The sequence below is a fragment of the Delphinapterus leucas genome, chromosome 6 (assembly GCF_059928025.1).
Source record: "Delphinapterus leucas isolate spDelLeu-1000000601 "Yukka" chromosome 6, BTC_Dleu_Yukka2, whole genome shotgun sequence".
Lineage (NCBI taxonomy): Eukaryota > Metazoa > Chordata > Mammalia > Artiodactyla > Monodontidae > Delphinapterus > Delphinapterus leucas.
The window spans coordinates 107869909-107893036 of record NC_143134.1 but is presented as its reverse complement, the minus strand read 5'-3'; positions in this window follow the sequence as shown (position 1 = coordinate 107893036).

Sequence of the window (23128 nt, the reverse complement as noted above, 5' to 3'; positions counted from 1 at the left end):
TGCTCCACAGCGGGAGAGGCCACAGCAGTGAGAGGCCTGCGTACAGCAAAAAAAAAAAAAACCCAAAAAACAAAAAAAACCCAGTATTTTCATGTACAATAAACAAAAGGAAAGAGGTAACCCTCTTTCAGTTAGCCACTGGACTATCGTAGCATTTTCTTAGTGTCTTTCTTCTCCTTTGTCATATGTATCTCATTCACATACTGTAGCAAGATTACATATTCATTGCAGCCAAGCCGCCATTCCCTCTGCCCATCCAGTGGTGTTGGGAGTACTTGGAACCAGGTCAGGCAGCAGACTGGGCACCTGTGGAATGAATGAAAATAGCTTAGTTCAGACGAGGGTTTTTATCCTGGGCTCTACTAACCCCCAAGGGGGTCCATGGATAGAACTCTAGTTCAGTTACTGGTTTCCTTTGTAATACTATGCATTATGTTTTATACATTTCAAAACTTTATTCTGAGAAGTGATCCACAGGGACCAATGACACAAAACAAAGGTTAATAAATGGAGCAAATGCCAGGCTTAAGAGATAGTTGCTGTCAAAAAAGAGGTAATATATCAGTTTGCTAGGGCTGCCATAAGAAAGTACCGCAGACTATGCGGCTTAAACGACAGACATTTATTTCCTCACAGTTCTGGAGACTGGAAGTCTGAGATCAAGGTGTTGGCAGGGTTTCTTTTGAGGACCCCTCTCCTTGGCTTGTCGATGGCTGTCTTATGGCTGTCTTCTCTTGGTCTTCACACGGCCTTCCCTCTGTGTGTGCTTGTATCCTAATCGCTTCTTCATGGAAGGACACCAGCCATATTGGACCCACCCTGATGACTTCATTTAACCGTAATTACCTCTTGAAAGATCCTTTCAACAAGTACAGTCATATTCTGAGGTACTGGACATTAGGATTTCAACAAATGAATTTTGGGGTGAACACAAGTCAGCCCATAACAGATAGAGAGAGTACAGAGAAATAGGTTGAAGTTGATCCAAGGAAAAGAGAAAGAAATGGAAGAAGGGAAGAGAGCTGGAAGGAGAAAGTCAGATTAAGGCATCAAGTGGCAGATTCCTCTCTCAGATGCCTGTAAGAGAATCACCCCTCAACCCTGCGACCCTAGAGAGCTGTTGCTCTCTCCCAGAGGCTGAGCACCTCCAGCTACCCACACTGGCTCTGCTTACTCTCCCAAACCCTCAAACTGTTGTTTTTAACCTCACTTTTGCAGAGTTTGATCACTCCTTAAACAGTGTTTAGTCAATGGCTGGTGGTAGAATGTATTCATTCTACATTGTGTGGGGCTCTGTGGATTGGGTGGTTGGGGGAAGAGGTAGGAGTGGGTGCGTTCTTCAGGGGTCTATTGGGCTGAAGGTAGATGCGCTCCTTATTCCTGCTTCATTACACTTTGTTTTTCCTCCTGTGTCCCGGAAAGACGTTTCTCCCAGGTCCAAGTCAGATGGGATCCTCATGGGGAAACATGATGTAACAGAAAGAAGGAAGCCTGTAATTATTTTGCACCCAAAGAAAGAGGGAACAGGAGAGAGAGAATACGTTGGGCTAAAAAAATTCCCTGAGCTTCCTATGTGAAGACCATCTTTCAGCCATACAATCCTTCCCTCCTCTGCTCCCCATTCACCACTGTGACCAGAGCCTTCTTTTGAAATTTTCTATCCATGGTTTTCAGAGGCCTGTGTCATGATTTGAGGTGCAATGAAAGAGATTTGCGCAGCTGTCTGGCTCTCCAGGCGGTTTTGTCTGATGCTACCTCCTTCCGTGGTATTTTTAGTTCTCATCTGTAGCTCTCAGTGTCTTTGGGGGCTGATGTGCCTCTGGCTTTTCCGACTCCACTACGGAGTGTCCTGAGCTCCCCAGCTCACCCCGATCTATGCCACACAGTTAAAGAAGCAGGCTTATAATCAATGTAATTGAAGATCAGAGTTAATGAGTACCTCCGTGCCCAGGCGGTCCCCTGAGCAGCGCCCCACTTCAGATGCAAAATAAGGAAACGATTGGGCTGAACTGAAAATCCATTTGTCTAATTAGATGATGTATATTCCCACAGCCAGTGAGAGAAAAATATGTATATATTTTAAAATAAGGAAACATGACATTTTGAAGTTGAGATTTTGGCAAAGATTCATTTCGGAGTCATTGCACTCTGAGGAAGTTGACTTGAGCACAAAAGAAGACTCTCAGAGCACCCAGAAAAAGGGAAGGCATTTGATCCAAAGTCAAGAAGATAAAGCAGGGGTCCGCTGGAAAACTAGAGATATATGAGAAACATGGAATAAGGCATTTGTATTCCTTTCCTCTGTAAATATTTATTCTCGAAGTACTGGTAAAATTTACCCAGGGAGAACTGCTCACTACTCTTTGGCTTATAACACTTTCTCCCTTCCCCCACCCTCATTCAACACACACATGCACACATACACAACACACACACACATGTTCTGAAACTCCACTGTACCCTAAGCACTTTGGTGATAGCACAGTTACATAAGGTACGGTCTTTGCCTTCAAGAAATACACAGTCTAGATGGGAGAGTAAGAAAAAGAGGATTAAAAACACTCATGCTTTGCCTTAGATTTGTCACTTTGAACTTCCTTCCTTCCTGGACTACAAGTTTTCAGTGGACAGACACCATATTTTGCTCATCCAGAGCATAGGAACAGGGCATGGCACATAGTAGGTGCTTTATTTGTTAAATGAACAAATGTATGAATGAATGGATGAATCTATAACAGGGCATACATAGCTGTTAGTTGAGTGGAATACCTTGTACGTATTAGAGAGATTAAGAGGCATATGAGCCAGGTCTGAAGCCGAGGCTTAAGGGGCAAATTCCGCCTCAGCTTTTGCCTAGTTTGTTGTTCTTTTTTGCATTCTTCAAGATCTAGCTTAAAGACCGACTCTAATGATTCCTCTCCAATCCCCCTTTTTCCTTCCCCTTATTTCCACTTAATGCCCATCCCTTTCAGGCAGTTCTTACAACACTCTAGGATGTATTATATCTACCTGTGCATATGTTTGATCTCCCTCGTTATTCTACAAATTTCTTGATGGAGTCAGTCTGTTTTTCAATCTTTATGTCTATTTCTTACTCAAGGAGCAGTTTAATAACTGTTGGCTAAATGAACACATAGATTGAGCCTTGATTAGATTTTGCAGGTACTTCCTTTCACTCTCTGATGTGGCAACTCCCTGCCACACACCTTTGCCCCTTCACACTGAGTCCCTCTGGCATCTCTAATCATCCACATCACAAGCCCATGGGGTGAACAAGAGCTCAGGAGCCACGATAGCAAACTTCAAGTTTTGTTTTGGAACTACGGAGACACTGAAGGGCTAGTCTTGTGTTCTGGCTCCCACAGGCTGAAAAAAACTAAACTTTGGGATCAATGAGGAAGCATTTCTACTTCCCAATTCCATCATAAAGTAAGCTGAACTTTAATCTAGTCAAGCATGGAATTTTTTTTTAAATATCTTTATTGGAGTATAATTGCTTTGCAATGGTGTGTTAGTTTCTGCTTTATAACAAAGTGAATCAGTTATACATATACATATGTTTCCATATCTCTTCCCTCTTGCGTCTCCCTCCCTCCCACCCTCCCTATCCCACCCCTCTAGGTGGTCACCAAGCACCGAGCTGATCTCCCTGTGCTATGCGGCTGCTTCCCACTAGCTATCTATTTTACGTTTGGTAGTGTATATATGTCCATGCCACTCTCTCGCTTTGTCACAGCTTACCCTTCCCCCTCCCCATATCCTCAAGTCCATTCTCTAGTAGGTCTGTGTCTTTTTTCCCGTCTTACCCCTAGGTTCTTCATGACCTTTTTTTTTTTTTTCCTTAGATTCCATATATATGTGTTAGCATACGATATTTGTTTTTCTCTTTCTGACTTACTTCACTCTGTATGACAGACTCTAGGTCCATCCACCTCACTACAAATAACTCAATTTTGTTTCTTTTTATGGTTGAGTAATATTCCATTGTATATATGTACCACATCTTCTTTATCCATTCATCCGATGATGGACACTTAGGTTGCTTCCATGTCCTGGCTATTGTAAATAGAGCTGCATTGAACATTTTGGTACATGACTCTTTTTGAATTATGGTTTTCTCAGAGTATATGCCCAGTAGTGGGATTGCTGGGTCGTATGGTAGTTCTATTTGTAGTTTTTTAAGGAACCTCCATACTGTTTTCCATAGTGGCTGTATCAATTTACATTCCCACCAGCAGTGCAAGAGGGTTCCCTTTTCTCCACACCCTCTCCAGCATTTCTTGTTTCTAGATTTTTTGATAATGGCCATTCTGACTGGTGTGAGGTGATACCTCATTGTAGTTTTGATTTGCATTTCTCTAATGATTAGTGATGTTGAGCATTCTTTCATGTGTTTGTTGGCAGTCTATATCTTCTTTGAAGAAATGTCTATTTAGGTCTTCTGCCCATTTTTGGATTGGGTTGTTTGTTGTTTTGTTATTGAGCTGCATGAGCTTCTTGTAAATTTTGGAGATTAATCCTTTGTCAATTGCTTCATTTGCAAATATTTTCTCCCATTCTGAGAGTTGTCTTTGGTCTTGTTTATGGTTTCCTTTGCTGTGCAAAAGCTTTTAAGTTTCATTAGGTCCCATTTGTTTATTTTTGTTCTTATTTCCATTTCTGTAAGAGGTGGGTCAAAAAGGATCTTGCTGTGATTTATGTCATAGAGTGTTCTGCCTATGTTTTCCTCTAAGAGTTTGATAGTTTCTGGCCTTACATTTGTATCTTTAATCCATTTTGAGCTTATTTTTGTGTATGGTGTTAGGGAGTGTTCTAATCTCATACTTTTACATGTACCTGTCCAGTTTTCCCAGCACCACTTATTGAAGAGGCTGTCTTTTCTCCACTGTATATTCTTGCCTCCTGTATCAAAGATAAGGGAACCATATATGCGTGGGTTAATCTCTGGGCTTTCTATCCTGTTCCATTGATCTATACTTCTGTTTTTGTGCCAGTACCATACTGTCTTGATTACTGTAGCTTTCTAGTATAGTCTGAAGTCAGGGAGCCTGATCCTCCAGCTCCATTTTTCTTTCTCAAGATTGCGTTGGCTATTCAGGGTCCTTTGTGTTTCCATACAGATTGTGACATTTTTTTTTCTAGTTCTGTGAAAAATGCCATTGGTAGTTTGATAGGGATTGTGTTGAATCTGTAGATTGCTTTGGGTAGTAGAGTCATTTTCACAATGTTGATTCTTTCAATTGGAGAATGTGGTATATCTCTCCATCTATTTGTATCATCTTTAATTTCTTTCATCAGTGTCTTATCATTTTCTGCATACAGGTCTTTTGTCTCCTTAGGTAGATTTATTCCTAGATATTTTATTCTTTTTGTTGCAGTGGTAAATGGGAGTGTTTTCTTAATTTCATTTTCAGATTTTTCATCATTAGTGTATAGGAATGCCAGAGATTTCTGTGCATTAATTTTGTATCCTGCTACTTTACCAAATTCATTGATTAGCTTTAGTAGTTTTCTGGTAGCATCTTTAGGATTCTCTATGTATAGTATCATGTCATCTGCAAACAGTGACAGCTTTACTTCTTCTTTTCCAATTTGGATTCCTTTTATTTCTTTTTCTTCCTTGATTGCTGTGGCTAGAACTTCCAAAACTATGTTGAATAATAGTGGTGATAGTGGGCAACCTTGTCTTTTTCCTGATCTTAGTGGAAATGCTTTCAATTTTTCACCATTGAGGACGATGTTGGCTGTGGATTTGTCATATATGGGCTTTATTATGTTGAGGAAAGTTCCCTCTATGCCTACTTTCTGCAGGGTTTTTATCATAAATGGTTGTTGAATTTTGTCAAAAGCTTTCTCTGCATCTATTGAGATGTTCATATGTTTTTTCTCCTTCAGTTTGTTAAAATGCTGTATCACGTTGATTGATTTGCCTATATTGAAGAATCCTGGCATTCCTGGAATAAACCCCACTTGATCATGGTGTATGATCCTTTTAATGTGCCGTTGGATTCTGTTTGCTAGTATTTTGTTGAGGATTTTTGCATCTATGTTCATCAGTGATATTGGCCTGTAGTTTTCTTTCTTTGTGACATCTTTGTCTGGTTTTGGTATCAGGGTGATGGTGGCCTCGTAGAATGAGTTTGGGAGTGTTCCTCCCTCTGCTATATTTTGGAAGAGTTTAAGAAGGATAGGTGTTAGCTCTTCTCTAAATGTTTGATAGAATTCGCCTGTGAAGCCATCTGGTCCTGGGCTTTTGTTTGTTGGAAAATTTTTAATCACAGTCTCAATTTCAGTGCTTGTGATTGTTCTGTTCATATTTTCTGTTTCTTCTGGTTCAGTCTCAGAAGGTTGTGCTTTTCTAAGAATTTGTCCACTTCTTCCAGGTTGTCCATTTTATTGGCATAGAGTTGCTTGTAGTAATCTCTCATGATCTTTTGTATTTCTGCAATGTCAGTTGTTACTTCTTTTTCATTTCTAATTCTATTGATTTGAGTCTTCTCCCTTTTTTTCTTGATGAGTGTGGCTAATGGTTTATCAATTTTGTTTATCTTCTCAGAGAACCAGCTTTTAGTTTTATTGATCTTTGCAATTGCTTCTTTCATTTCTTTTTCATTTATTTCTAATCTGATCTTTATGATTTCTTTCCTTCTGCTAACTTTGGGGTTTTTTTGTTCTTCTTTCTCTAATCGCATTAGGTGCAAGGTTAGGTTGTTTATTTGAGATATTTCCAGTTTCTTAAGGTAGGATTGTATTGCTATAGACTTCCCTCTTAGAACTGCTTTTGCTGCATTCCATAGGTTTTGGGTCGTCTTGTCTCCATTGTCATTTGTTTCTAGGTATTTTTTTATTTCCTCTTTGATTTCCTCAGTGATCACTTCATTATTAAGTAGTGTATTGTTTAGCCTCCATGTGTTTGTATTTTTTACAGATTTTTTCCTGTAATTGATATCTAGTCTCATAGCGTTGTGGTTGGATAAGATACTTGATACAATTTCAATTTTCTTAAATTTACCAAGGCTTGATTTGTGACCCAGGATATGGTCTATCCTGGAGAATGGTCCATGAGCACTTGAGAAAAATGTGTATTCTGTTGTTTTTGGATGGAATGTCCTATAAATATCAATTAAGTCCCTCTTGTTTAATGTATCATTTAAAGGTTGTGTTTCCTTATTTATTTTCATTTTGGATGATCTGTCCATTGGTGAAAGTGGGGTTTTAAAGTCCCCTACTATGAATGTGTTACTGTCGATTTCCCCTTTTATGGCTGTTAGTATTTGCCTTAGGTATTGATGTGCTCCTATATTGGGTGCATAAATATTTACAGTTGTTATATCTTCTTCTTGGATCGATCCCTTGATCATTATGTAGTGTCCTTCTTTTTCTCTTGTAATAGTCTTTATTTTAAAGTCTGTTTTGTCTGATATGAGAATTGCTACTCCAGCTTTCTTTTGATTTCAATTTGCATGGACTATCTTTTTCCATCACCTCACTTTCAGTCTGTATGTGTCCCCAGGCCTGAAGGGGGTCTCTTGTAGACAGCATGTATATGGGTCTTGTTTTTGTATCCATTCAGCCAGTCTGTGTCTTTTGGTGGGAGCATTGAATCCATTTACATTTAAGGTAGTTACTGATATGTATGTTCCTATTCCCATTTTCTTAATTGTTTTGTGTTTGTTATTGTAGGTCTCTTCCTTCTCTTGTGTTTCTTGCCTAGAGAAGTTCCTTTAGCACTTGTTGTAAAGCTGGTTTGGTGGTGCTGAACTCTCTCAGCTTTTGCTTGTCTGTAAAGGTTTTAATTTCTCCATCAAATCTGAATGAGATCCTTGCTGGGTAATCTTGGTTGTAGGTTTTTCTCCTTCATCACTTTAAATATGTCCTGCCACTCCCTTCTGGCTTGCAGAGTTTCTGCTGAAAGATCAGCTGTTAACCTTATGGGGATTCCCTTGTGTGTTATTTGTTGTTTTTCCCTTGCTGCTTTTAATATGTTTTCTTTGTATTTAATTTTTGACAGTTTGATTAATATGTGTCTTGGCGTGTTTCTCCTTGGATTTATCCTGTATGGGGCTCTGTGTGCTTCCTGGACTTGATTAACTATTTCCTTTCCCATATTAGGGAAGTTTTCAACTATAATCTCTTCAAATTTTTTCTCAGTCCCTTCTTTTTCTCTTCTTCTTCTGGGACCCCTATAATTCTAATGTTGGTGTGTTTAATGTTGTCCCAGAGGTCTCTGAGACTGTCCTCCATTCTTTTCATTCTTTTTTCTTTTTTCTGCTCTGCAGTAGTTATTTCCACTATTTTATTTTCCAGGTCACTTATCTGTTCTTCTGCCTCAGTTATTCTGCTATTGATCCCATCTAGAGTATTTTTAATTTCATTTATTGTGTTGTTCATCGTTGCTTGCTTCCTCTTTAGTTCTTCTAGGTCCTTGTTAAATGTTTCTTGCATTTTCTCTATTCTATTTCCAAGATTTTGGATCTTCTTTACTATCATTATTCTGAATTCTTTTTCATGTAGACTGCCTATTTCCTCTTCATTTGTTAGGTCTGGTGGGTTTTTATCTTGCTCCTTCATCTGCTGTGTGTTTTTCTGTCTTCTCATTTTGCTTATCTTTCTGTGTTTGGGGTCTTCTTTTCACAGGCTGCAGGTTCGTAGTTTCCGTTGTTTTTGGTGTCTGTCCCCAGTGGCTAAAGTTGTTTCAGTGGGTTGTGTAGGCTTCCTGGTGGAGGGGACTAGTGCCTGTGCTCTGGTGGATGAGGCTGGATCTTGTCTTCCTGGTGGGCAGGAGCACAACTGGTGGTGTGTTTTGGGGTGTCTGTGGACTTATTATGATTTTAGGCAGCCTCTCTGCTAATGGGTGGGGTTGTGTTCCTGTCTTGCTAGTTGTTTGGCATAGGGTGTCCAGCACTGTAGCTTGCTGGTCATTGAGTGAAGCTGGGTGCTGGTGTTGAGATGGAGGTCTCTGGGAGATTTTTGCCGTTTGATATTACATGCAGCTGGGAGGTCTCTTGTGGACCAGTGTCCTGAAGTTGGCTCTCCCACCTCAGAGGCATAGCACTGACTCCTGGCTGCAGCACCAAGAGCCTTTCATCCGTATGGCATGTCTGTTGTGAAGCAGTTGTACCTTTATTCTTATGACAATGCAAAAGACTTATTAAAGAGTTCCTGCCCTTTGACACTTATAATAACATCACCTCTGGGAGTTGATCCTTACTGTATGGAGCTTGTTGGCTCCCAAACGTCGATTTGTTGCTCCAACTGTCAAGCTCTGGGGAAGCCAGTGCCACTTTGGGGAATTTTGAAGGGAAAGATCCTCAGGACAAGCTGTCCCGGCAGCTGCTAGGGCCTTACCCCCAAATTCCCCAACCAGGGCTGGCTAGCCACAAGTAGCAGGGCTCCTGGCTGGCTGCGCCAAAATGTGTTAAGAGTCCAAGCTCATGCTGCTCACCACACTACAGGCCAATAAATCAAGAAATGAGTTGCTGGGGCGAGGACTAGTAACTTAAATCCAGCAGACCAAGAAGATGGTGGCCTCACGTCCCACAGAACCATCTTGCCTGAGTTAAAATTCAGGCTCCTTTTTTCAAGCATGGTTTTGATTTCATTGTCTCATCAAGCAGACAGTCACCAAGCTCCTAACATGTGCAAAGCCTTTTTATTGAGAGCTGGATTGCAACGGAGTAATGAACGAATCCTTCCCTGCAGGAGATCACAACCTATTAGAGAAAGCAAAAGCCCTTCAGCACTATAGGAACACACTGAAGGGGGATGCACAGACTCCCAGAGAAGGAGTAGAAAGACCAAGGAAGGCAACTCTGCCTGATACCCAACCAAAGCTCCAGTTCTCAAGGCAGTCTGGGATAATGGGCAGGTCCGAGCTTTGAATGCTGAGAAACCTGGGTTCAGTTTCCCCTTTGGCCACTTACTAGTTGTGCAAGTTTGGCTAAGTCAACATCTCTCTGAACTTCACGTTGTCCTTCTGTAAAAGCAGGGACATACCTATGCTGCAAGGCTCTTGTAAGGATTAAATGAGCATTCATCCCAGGATCTGGACCAGAGAGTGAGTTCAAAGGATGGTAACTTCCTTGTGTCATTAAACCAACAGTATACCTAGGCGTAGTATCTTTTTAAGGAAGCTGAGGATAACCTGCTCTCGAGTGAGTCACTTCCAATGAGAATCATATTTCTCATGTTTGAAAAGATCTGTTAACCAGGATTGCATTCAGAGCTTCCAAGCTCATAAGAAATCCAAGTAGTAATGAAAATAGCTCCAGCAAGTTGAGATTCCCCCATGTGCCAGGGACTTCACGTACTATAGTGGATGTTGTAATGCTGCTTCCAAATCTCTCATTAGAACAGGGGCACTCATTCCCCCAGCCGCTTGGAATGTTGACGGTTGACCACTCTCTCTCAGTCTTCCTTGGAGAAATGCCCTCCATTAAAAGGGACCACTTCATCCAAGTTTATGTCCCTTCCCCAGGGATGTGTTACGGCCTATGACTGGCTCTGTGGGGATACGAAGACCTGACACCCTTATCTTGATTTGGAACAACTCAGAAGGACCATCTTAGTTCCAGGGCTTCCCGTGGGATCAGCTGAGGGCTTTGCTACAACGGCATGGCGATCTACCTTCTCCCTCTGCCCAACCCCTCTTTGCTCATGCCCTCACAAGAGAACACCCCAAAAAACCTCCTGCATGCCAGTCTCTGCCATTAAGAGTGATTTCTGGTGAACCTGACCTAAGACAAATGCATTGTCTCATTAAATCCTTATCTTTTTTTAACCCTGTGAAGGGGAAATCACAGCTTTCATAGGATATAACTGAGGATTTGTTTTCTTGTCCAAGTTTACAGAGCTGGTGGGTAGCGGAGTGAAGATCTGAATACATATCTTGCTGACTCTATTCTCTTTATCCCTGTGCTGTGTAGCTTTCCTAAAGTAGTGGGATTAGCCAAACTCAGCCCTGGGACATAATTCAATATCCATCCCTCAGTCTTTAGTGAGAATAAATACAAGAATTATCCACTTAAACAGCATGACTGTGCTTTTTAAAAGAAAAATCTGTAGTTGATACTGACGTTCAGTGCCTTGCACAAGGACCCATGTGACATGTTTCTGCTCGGGCTTAGTTCCAGAGGGGAAAATATGGCTTTGGAGATCGATTTGCATATCTCCCCTTGCCAGAAATTTAAAATATGGAATCCAACAGACTTCTTCTTTTTTTGCTTTAGCTGCCAAGGATTTTAAGGCCAACTTCAAATGTGGTCATTTCCTTTTCTCCCAGCCAGATGCTATCTACTCCCAATGCTTTTCACATAGAGTCCTTTTCATCCTCACCAAAACCATATTGTCCACTGTGCTTTTATTTAGGAACTCATTCTATATGATGATATAAATCATAACATGTGTATGACTTAGAGAAGATAACATTGCCTGCCATGCCCATATCCTTTCCAGGGAATCTTAGATCCTCAGGGCAGCCAGGTAGGGTTTGATGCGGCCCTGCCTCTCTGACCATTGCCCATTGGACCACAGCTGGGTACCAGAGGCAAGACGAACCCGACCATTGGTTAGCCAGCAGGGTCTGATGGGACCTGACAAAGAGGTTGCTGCCAAACCCACAGGATGTCTATTAATTGAGTCCCTCTTTGGAAAATTTTAATTGCCTACATGGAAAGATTTTGTTGCTTGATAGTGAGGTAGAGAGAAGCAGATGTAGGGAGAGAAGCCAAGTCATGCTAATTTTGAAACAATTTAAGATCTCCTTCTGCTGAGGTCTCTAGATCTGCCATAAATCTAGAACCACTCTCCAAGTCCAGCTTTGAGGAACCTGGTCCTATTTGAACTCTTTTTTCCCCCATTTCCCTCCGTGAAATTCTACCTTCACTATATTGCTACATATATGCACTCAGCACTTACACCCAATATGCAGCCACCCTGAATGGGCTTCTGCTCCTTGACCCCAAAGAATATATGTAATATATGTATGTGTATATATGTATGTAACCCATATATGGCTGTGTAAGTGTGTATGTGTGTGTGTGGAGGGGGGGTCTTTTGTTTGGCCTACACAAGCTTTCAAGAACAAATTTAAACCATCATTTCCAAATTGGTTGATTACAATAAAAATGTAAATTTTCAGCCTCTCCTGATGAAAACCTGAAGTCCTTGCACCACTTACCTTTAGACCCATTTGGCAAGAGCTGGCTAGAGCTGAGTTGCACCTGCTTCATTTTGATACAGCCTGTAGTACCCAGTTCACCCCAAACTCCATCTTTCCTTATTATATCCCAACATTAAGGCATCTTCCATTGCATAAGTGCTGCTTTTCTTTTAGAGGTGCTACAGATTTCTTTGAATCCTTCTCTCTCTCTCTCTCTTTCTTTCTCTATCTCTCATACAATAAAACAAAACAAAACGCAACCAAGGCCAGGGGGCCAGCATGCTATTTCCCTTATACTCAGCCAGTGATTCCGAGGGATATAATCTGCCTCCCACTGCGGGGTATTAGTGAGTGACCCCTGTTCCAAGGGGGATGCCTGGGTGACAGAAACAAAAGCTTTTTTTATATTTTAAATTTGAATGTTTAATCATTCTTTACTAGGACAAATGAGGCACTGGCTAAACACTTTATCTACATTGATTTATTTCATTTTCACAACAGTGAGGTGGGTTCCGTTCCTATTCCTATTTACAGATGATGTAGCCAAGGCCCAGAGGCATTGAGTGACTTGTCTAAAGTCCATGGCTGGTAAAGGTGGATCCAGGATTTGAACCCAAGTCTCTCTCAGTCCTAAGGGCCTGACCCTTAAGCGCTAGGCTGAACTGCCTCTCATGTCTGACTTGTCTGTCTCCATTGGCTGCTGACACCATGACTGGCTCATTGTAAGTGCTCTGTGAATGTGTGTAGCTAAGCGAGAACAGAGGACCTGGGGTCGCGGGGCGGATGGCTTGTATGCACCTGTCTCTGTTCCTGCCCTGCAGCATCAGTGGCAAGACACCTGTACCCTAAAATCGTGGAGAAAGTAGCTCTCTCTCTGTTTCCCCACAGGGAGCAGCTTTGTGGTGAGTGAAGGGAGCTACCTGGACATCTCCGACTGGTTAAACCCGGCCAAGCTGTCCCTGTATTACCAGATCAATGCCACCTCCCCATGGGTGAGGGACCTCTGCGGACAGAGGACCACGGATGCCTGTGAGCAGCTCTGCGACCCAGAAACCGGTGAGCCATGAGCAGGGCTGGGGTTGGAGGGAGGGAGGGTGTCGGCTGGAAGAGGGTCTGCACTCCTTCTGCCTGAAGAATCATGGCTTCTGAGTGATTGACAAGGGGCTTTATGTAAAGGTCCATCAATCCCACTGGTGGCTAAACTACGTGCTGCCATTGCCAGACAACCAAGCAAATTCTTATAAAACCACCGCATCTCAGAAAGGACCACAGAGAACATCTAGTCCAATTTCAGCAGACCAGTGTCTGAATGTCACCAGACGTCCCTGAGCTTAGATCCTATCTATCAGTACCTTTTACTAGCTGGGTATTCTTTATCATTTTTTTTCATCTTTATTGAAATATAATTGACATATAACATTGTATAAGTTTAAGGTGTACAATGTGATGATTTAATACACATATAAATGATTACAGCAATAAGGTCCATTAACACTTCCATCACCTTACTTTTTTTGTGTATGTGGTGATAGCATTTAAGATCTACTCTCTTAGGAGTTTTCCACATGTAATACCATATGGTTAACTGTTCACCATTCTGTACATTAGATCCCCAGAACTTTTTCACCTTAAATGGGGAGATGTTGGCTGTAGGGTACAAACTAGCTGGGCATTCCTTAGCAAGATACTTTCTCTCTCTGAGTACTAGAGAAGGAAAGTAGCATCTAACTCACAAGCCTGTTGTTAGGATTAAATGACATAATGTATGGAAATCTCCTAGCATACTCATTTATTCATTCATTTGGCACATATTTATTGAGTAGCCGGGCACTTTTCTAGGCATTGGTGACATAGCAGTGAACAAAAAAGGCAAAATCTCTGTCCTAATTAAGTTCATATTATACAGAGACATTATATTTGCACTGCCTGAGAAGATAGCCACTAGCCACCTGTGGCTGTTTAAATTTAAGTTAATTAAAATTAAATAAAAGTAAACATTTCCTCAGCCACGTTAGCCACATTTCAAGTGCTCCATAGCTAATGTGTCCAGTGGCTACCTCTTGGAGGACTCGGGGCGTTACCATCATTGCAGAAAGTTCTGTGGGACAGTGCTGCAATAGACAAACAGGTAGATGTGGATATACTGTGTCAGGGGATGATAAATGCTGGGGGGGGAGAGCACGAAGCATAAGGGATGCTGAGCTGGGAGTAGGGGTGGAGTTGTTATTACAGAAAGAGTGGTCAGGGAAGGCTTCTCCAAGGTGGTAACATTTTAGCCGGCACTTTAAGATGGAGACGGTGGAAGCCATGCTAACATCTGGGGGGAAAGCATTCTAGGCCGAGGGAATAGCAAGGGACAGCCTCTGCAGCAGGAGCACAGGAAGATCCCATTGATTCAGCACTAGCAGGAAGACCAGTATGGTTGGAGGGGAGAGAGAGAGAAGTTAGGATGCAAACTTGAAAAGAAGCTTGGGAAGGGGGTGGTGGTGGGGGGAGGTTGCAAGGCCTTATATAGGAAAAGGACTTTGGATGTTACTCTGAGTGAGATGAGAAGTCATTGGAGGATTCTGAGCAAAGGAGCAACATGATCTGACCTACATTTTAACAGGACCACTCTGACTGCTGTGTGACAAATCAACTTAGAGGGCGTTCAAGGGCACTGTTTTCCCAGTGTAGACAGGAGTTGGTAGTGGCTGGGAACACAGGGATTAGGGGAGAAGATGGTGACAAATGATCAAATTCTGGATATATTTAGAGTGTAGACTTGACAGAACTTGTTATTGGATATGGAAGATGAGAAATAAAGGGGAGTCAAAGATGATTCCAAATCGTTCAGTCTGAACAGTGACATGACGGACTTATCATTTGTTGAGTCAGAAGCTGCTGTAGGCGGGTCAGGGCTGAGGTGAAGGGGATGGAGACTGCCATTTTGGGTATTAGTTCAAGATGACTCGTAAACATCAGGTAGTGATGAAAAATAGGCATTTGAATCCAAAAGTCTTATTCAAAGAAGAGGTCTTAGCTGGAGATAGAAATTTGTGAGTCAACAACATACGGATACTATTAACCCAAAAGACACCATCTTATCTACAGTTATTGCTTAGTAAGTGGACAGCATCTTACTCATAGTTGCTGCCCAATAGTTACTAATGTCCACAAACAGGGAAATAGGAGTTAGAGAGGAGAAAAGCTTACCAAGATCACAAAGCAAGTTAGAAATGAAGCTGGCATTAGAACCCCAGTTCCCCTTCTCCCCGTCCTGTGCTCTTCCCCACTCATACTGGTATATTTTTCTCTGCAATTTCACCTGCCTCTCCATTGACAAGATTCTGGCCATCTTGCCTGAAAATCTCACTGTACTGATGCCGTGAGGAAGGCTCTGTAGAGCTGAGGAGACTCAGTGGCCCAGGTCAAGAGTTTGCTTTCTCTACCCAAATTCTCTTCCGCTTCTCCATGGGGCAAGCAATTCGGGAGTAAGGAGAGGGATTCTCCAGGCTAACCCCTGTGTCTCTGCAGAATCAGGCAGGGACTAGGCTTTCTAACCATCATTCCCTCCTTATCCTTTAGTTGGGAGCCTATATTCAGACACATTTTTCCAGCCTTTACATAGGCCTACTGGGGAAGCTATTCAGAAAATGTGATGCAACTCTAGTGTACCATTGGACCAGACAGCTGAATCTTCTTTCTCTTAATTAAAACATTTAGACTTTAAGGCACTGACACCCTAAGCAGTATCCCCTTACCCCCAACACACACACACACACGCACGCACGCGCGCGCGCGTGCATGTGCACGCACTCAGCCCCTTAGAGTTGAAGATGTTGCTAGAATCCACTGGGTTGACCTTCTCAACTTTATCACTGATGATACTGATACCCAGAGAAGAAAAATAAAAGGAACAAAGTCACACACACAGGTGGCAGAGCCAGGATTCAAACCTAGGATGCTGTGCTCCTAACCAATGCTTCTCAAGCCCTCAGTAGGTCTACAGTGAGGCCTGAGATTCTACTTCCCTAAACGGCTGTCAGCTCTTGCTGATACTTCTGACCCAGGTACTACCCTTGGTGCAGCAAGGCTCTAAACTCTTCTTCCCAAATAGTCCTCTCATGTTCTAAACAAACAGCGAGAGGCCCAGTCGCCATATTTGTTAATTCATTATTTATCTTGACAAAATCATGCTTACTTTTATCACTTTATCTCCTGCCTCTATTTGTCACATACCGTGGGCTCTAGGTCCACTGATACCCGCACTTCCCTGAAGGCACCATGCCTTTTCATGCCTGCGTCCCTTTCACGGGCTGTTTTCCTCCCCCCTGAAATGTCTTTCTCCTCCTTTTACTTGGAGACCAGGGGCTCTTTTTGTTGTTGTTGTTGTTGTTTTGTTTTTTATTGTTTGTTTGTTTTTGCGGTACACAGCCCTCTCATTGTTGTGGCCTCTCCCGTTGCGGAGCACAGGCTCCGGACACGCAGGCTCAGCAGCCATGGCTCACGGGCCCAGCCGCTCCACGGCATGTGGGATCCTCCCGGACCGGGGCACGAACCCGTGTCCCCTGCATCGGCAGGCGGACTCTCAACCACCGCGCCACCAGGGAAGCCCCAGGGGCTCTTTTTATTTCCATTTCATGAAGTCCAAACATCCTTCCTCTCAGAGGCATTCATGACTCACCACCCCCAGCCCTGACCAAATTCAGGGGTCCTCCTCTCTGCTCTCATAGCCTCCGTGCCTCCCTGTGTTATAGTCCTTGCCCCTGGGCGGTCATTGTTCTTTCCTCGTCTGGATCTACCACCAGACTGTAAGCTTTGCTAGGGGCTGGAGAGGGGGATTCAAAGCATGTGTTTTGCTCATCTGTGTATCTTTAAAACTTATCATTATAGTGACATATAATTCATTCACACAAAAAAAAAAAAAATGAAAGGGGGAAGGAGGGAGGAAGGAAGGAAATTTCCCTTCCCATGCTCCTTGAAAAATTTGTATTCACCAATTTTCGGCTTCTTCCTCCATACCCACTTACATATAAACTCAGATTAAATATTTTCCAGCACTAGAGAAATTGGGTCACCAAGAGCTGTCCAGTAGCCACACCAGCTAGAGAGTCTCACCCTCCCATTCAGCTACATACATTCCCAAGAACATTCCCCTTTGCATTCTCCTCTCTGCTCACATTCACAATCCTCCCACCCCCCAAACACCCTATGCAGAGTTTTACCTTCTGACTAGAGTTCAGGCTCTTCCCTCTACCTGAAATTTCTTCTATCCTTTAATTATCTACTTTCCAAAATTCTATTTACTTAATTACCTCTCATTTCCTCTCTGTAGAATGGATGACTTCTACAGTATCACCAGAGTTTTCTGTTGACTAGAAATTTGATTAAAACGTGAGTTATTATTTGGAAACTGCAACGCTAAAATGTAAGCTCCTTCAGGCTTACTGCTGTATCTTATTTGTCCTTCAGCAGAGCACCTTGCTCTTACAAATCACAAGACATAAATGGATGGGGTGATCTACAGATAAGGAGTGGAAATAGGAACATAAGTTCCCTGAATATATTTTCATGGAGCTTGACTCAAACCCACTATGTAAAATTTATTTCAGTTTGTTAAATCCGTTCAAGCAATATTTTCTTAATTCCACAGATGCATTAAGTCTTGTGTGTCAAGTGCTATGAGAAATCACAGACAAACTGGACAATGTTCCTGCCTTCATGGATTTCACATTTTTGCACGGATAAAAATAATACGCTCCTCTACAGCTATTATAAAAGACACAATGTAGAATAAATCAAGAACAGGCATTTATAGAGTACCTCATGCCTGGAGAAAAGGGAGAAATGTATTCTAGATGGGAATTTCAGGAGATCCATCATGGAAAATATGACCTTTTAGCTGAGCCTTGTAGAATCAGTAGGGAGTATGAATAAAAGGTGCTTGAGCAGAGGAATCTTGATGATGGAGAAAGAGAGGAAGTAAGTCTAGAGTGATTCCCAGAACCAGAGAGCAGCATAGCTGGGCTGGCCTCTGGAGAATGTGCTGCACATGAGGTAGAGGGAGAGAACCAGGGGAGTGGAAGGAGATAAGGTTGGAAAGGTGGGGTGAAGAGAGCTCACAGAAAGATGAGGATCTGAAGATTCTGAGAACCACCAGGGATTTTAGTAAGGCTACATCAGCCACTGAAAAAGGGAAACTTGCCTTCTATCTATCCAGTTGTTTTAGGGAACATCTAACTGCCCAAGGGAATAGCTGGGTGTTCTCTCCTCAACCTTCCACCAAGAATTAGAATTTGGTGAGGTCATGGAAAAAATAAACCCCCAAGCCCTGTACATATTCAGATCTTAGATCTGACAAAAGTGGCTTAGCTTCCCTTAAATGAGCCCTTCCTTCTGTTGGGGGGATCTATAGGGCTGAACCAAGTCATGGAGTCCAAGTACGGATCATCATGCCTTAATGCTTTATTGGATGTGTCAGCAAGAAGGATCATTCTTCCCAGCTGACCAGAAAGGAGAAGGAAATTGGGGAGATAGTGTTGCTGAAGAATATATAATTGCCGTGATGTGTGAAGGAGCCTGGTCAAGTTTTCCTGCCTCTGTGCCATAGCCCAGCTCAGGTGTGTTTGTCCAGGGATTTCAATAATTAGTACCACCTGCAGGGCCGATTATGGAATTGATTCCAGAGTGTGCTGGAGCTGGCTTGTATGGAGTTAAAATCTGAGTTTATATATAGGCAGATATAGAGGAAGAAACTGAAAGTTGGTGAATTCGATTTTTTCAAGGAGCCTAGGAAGGGAAATTTCCTTCCTTTCTCTCTCCCTCTCGCCCTCCCTCCCTCCCTCCCTTTCTTCCTCCTTTCATTATTTTCTGTGAACTCATGAGAGTCGATTGTTACCATCTCATCCCAGCTCATTGTTCAGTTCTGTCATGCAGGTAGCTTGGAAATTGGCTGTGATGAGAGTATTTATACCCAACAAAATTGGTAAATGTTACAAATCATGGCTTATTTTCTTTGGAAAGCCAATCATTAAACATTTGCCATCATAACAGTGGATGGGATGAGAACAAACTAATCAAGGACCAAGGCAAAGAAGAGTCTCAGTGATGGCTCAGAGAAGGCTTGAAAATGTTGCCGGAGGGCGGCATTACGCTCCCTTCCAGAATAAACTACCGTTACTCTGCAGCTCTCTGTAGACAGGAAGTGAACATTCAAGGACTACGTGCTATGGTCCGATCAAATGCAGCACCACACGGTCCAAATGATCAGGCCTTGACCTTAAGAATGGGGAGAGTGACATGGGTAAAGGGGATCAACTCTATGGTGATGGGTGGGAACTAAATTTTTGGTGGTGAGCATGTTGTAGCATGTACAGAAATAGAAATACAATGTACACATGAAATGTATAGTGTTACAAACCAGTTACCTCAGTAAAAGTAATTTTAAAAATGTCATCATGGGTGAATCTTAGTGCAACAGCTTTATTAAATTTCTGCAAATGGGTGGTATCATGTTAAATTCTGTGTACAAAATCATTGACAGTATGGCCCCAACCACATGAGGCAGGTAGGTGCAGAATTAGTGACTGCAGAATTAGTGACTCATTTAGTCACTAATTCTTTCACCTACCCCTTTATTCATTCAAGCCTTTAGTGAACCAGAGTAGAATTGGAATATCCTTTGGAATCCTACAGAACTGGGTTCAAATGCTTGCCTTTCTGTTTACTGACTTTGGCAGGTCATTTAACATATCCAAGCCTCATTTTTACATTTACAAAAAGAGGCAAATAATTCCCATTTTGCACAGTTGTTGTGAGAAGAAGATGAAAAATCACATTTAAAATGCACTTGGTACGGTACCTAATTTATGGTGGGCACTCAAAACGTAGTGTCTACTGCTATATTTTATAATCAGTTATTTAGTCCATAGTGTCTTCACTTCATTAATTTAATAAACATTTCAATTAATTTAATAACTATTTTATGAAATACCTTTAGTTCAGCAATGCACAGCTGTGTTAGATTATGTGAGAAGAAAGTAAGATACAGCCTCTGGCCTCTAAGACCTGACCACCTAATGAAGAAACTTGCAGTAACCTGGATGTTTCCATCTGCTGGCTTTTCATTTAGTCCTTGTGTGACTTTTAAATGTGCGCAATGAAAAAAGTCATAGGCTCTCAATCCTAGTGCCAGCTTTGCCACAGATTTGTCATTTGACCTTGGGTATGTCACATATTGTGAACTTCATATTCCTTCTTTTCAACAAGGAGATCAGTGGAAACATAATTTTAATGCTAGAAAGGTCCCTAGCGATCATCTAGTCTAATGTATTGAGGGTCACGGAGGCTAAGCAAGTTGCCTGGTGTCACTCAGTCAGTTAGTGGCAAGATACAAATTACAGCCCTGAATAATTCCTAAGATATTTTCCAGCTTAAAATTTCTATGTTTCTATGACCTTTTAAGCACTAATAACTTAGAACATAAGTATGATTGAAACAATTTGTAAATGGCATTCAAAGCAGATTGAATTTTCTTTTCAAATTGATACAGATGTCAGTCATGTTTGCCATCATATGCAGTTTATTTTCATGTCTTCAGCAGCCACTTTTCATTTGCAATTGGATATGAAATGAGAATACAATGTGTGTAGTTATGTCCTATGTATGTCTTATAATGTACTAAATGTTTCCAGTTGTTTATAGATTGTTTCTGTTATTTGCTGATCCCTGTATTATTAACGTTTAAAGGGACACAAGGACTTCATGAAGTTGTAAAAACCAAGAATTCACAGAGAATAAGAATGTCTCTGCCTTGAAGGGGATTGTAGCATGGGGGGTTTCTAGGTAATGTAGTAGATAACATAGGGTTTACGTTGGGTGGTGCTTAGTGAGATGTGCAGTTAAATAAGTTGAGATCTATCCAAAGAGAGCCAACTTTCTGGCAGACCAGAGAGGAGAAATTTATATGTGAGAACATAAGTTTTATAAAGAGTTGACCTTTGCTCATCTTGTTTATTGCTGCGTATCAGGTACTGAAACAGTTCCTGCATCAATACATCTTTTCTTGAATGAATAAATGAGTGAGTGAATGAATGAGTGAATTACTGAATGCATAAGAAGCAAGTTTCAGTTGCTGAAAGGTCAAGAGTTGGTTAGTGGGTTGGGTGTAGGGTTCTGGTGTCAAGACCAGGAGTAGCCCTAAGGGTGCTGACAGTGACATTTTGGCTAAGTGTGTTTTTGCTGAAGATTTTTTATCTGGGACAATTAATTCTCTGCTGAGAGTCACCTTCTCCCTTGAGCTCAGTATCACTAGTCTTTCTTGAACTCAGAGTAAGCTCTGGTTAGGATCAGTCCATATCCAACTATGCTGTTACCCCAGTGGACCTCAACTGGGGAAATCAGTCCTTCATAAAGTGAGCCACCGATCCTCAGAATCCATAATGCTCTCCACCTCACCATTCCTTGGTCCCGAACTTTACTGGGAGATGTATTAAACAAAACTCATCTAAACTGACTGTAAATTAATGAACCCAATGCCTTATTTTTCAGACATACAAGATAATGTAAACAAACTATCCAACACCATTTCCAACAAAAGACGTTCAAACAACAACAGACCAAGATTTTTCTGCTTAAATTCCGTGAAATGAATGTTAATCATAAAAGCACATTTATCACATCAGACTGATCCATTTGATGCATTCATTATTTATTTATAGCAGATGGGACAGTGACCAAATATAGGTTATAGTTAAGAGAAGGATGGTAGAATTTGGGTGAGATATCAAGAGGTACATGAGTACAGGAACAGCACCTACTGTTTATTATGTGCTTGTTGTGTACCGGGTATCATGCTGAGACTGATTTAGTAACTCTCTTGGTCTTCATGACAGCACATCTAGGTGGTTATTATTGCTTCCGTTTTCCATACTAGAAGCTGTGTCTTAAAGTAACTGATTGACATTCTCAGGGTCATGTACTTACTAAGTGTCTCAGCTGGGATTTGGACCCAGACTTAGTGAGGAGCCTACTGTATTGAGCGTGAGTGTGTGGGAGGGCCTGCTTAGCCCGGAGAAGAGAGAGACATTCTGGCAGTCGCCCTATGGTAGGTGTTTGCTGAGAATTCTCAGAGGCAGGCATAAATCCTTTGGACAAAGAATTTGCAGAATAAGTTGACCTGGAAAAAAATAAAAGGACCCGTTTGGGTTGGGGGTGAGGGAAACATGCAGAACCAGAGAGGTGAAACTGGGACAGCACTTCTGAGTTGTAGGGAAACCATTTTTTATCTCTGTTTGGGAGTCTGGCTTTATCTGGTTTAAATGTGTTGTAAAATGTTATGTTGTGGAAGAGGGTAGAGGTCCTTGGGAAAAAACAATCTGTGTCAAAGATGAGGTCATAAAATTTCAGAGAGCCCACGACAGCAAGCCACAGGACTGCCTGCTCAAGCGCTGGGAAGGACGGGAAGGTTAGAATGGGCTGCAAAAGAGACTTTGAAAACATTTTCTTATTGGGAACATGCCAGTCCCACTGGAAGTTCAAGGCAGCCTTTACTTCTGAACTTGAAAGAAAGAGGTTGTGAGAACCTCATATTGTAAAGTTGCCTGGAGGAAGATAACCTGAGATGTGTCTCTGGTAATTATCTCCAGGAGAATTGTACCAATGAGGAAGAGGGCTCTCAGCTTCTAAAACTAGATTTTATCATCCAGAAAATAATCTACAGTCATTTAAATTAGAGTCTGTGTTTAATTTTAGCCAACAAATGTATTACAAAAATATATTTGCCCCCCCCAAAAATGTTCTGTGTCCTACTATTAAAAAAAAAAATTCAGGAAGCTTCTAAATATATTTGTAGTATCTTATGACCAATGGATTATAAATAAACAAAAGTATGGGCAAAAGTATAGATTGGAGATGGGAGTGTTATTAGGATACAAAAGCCATGTTGTGAAGTGTCCACACTTGTCAAGGGTGAGGCATTTCCAGTAG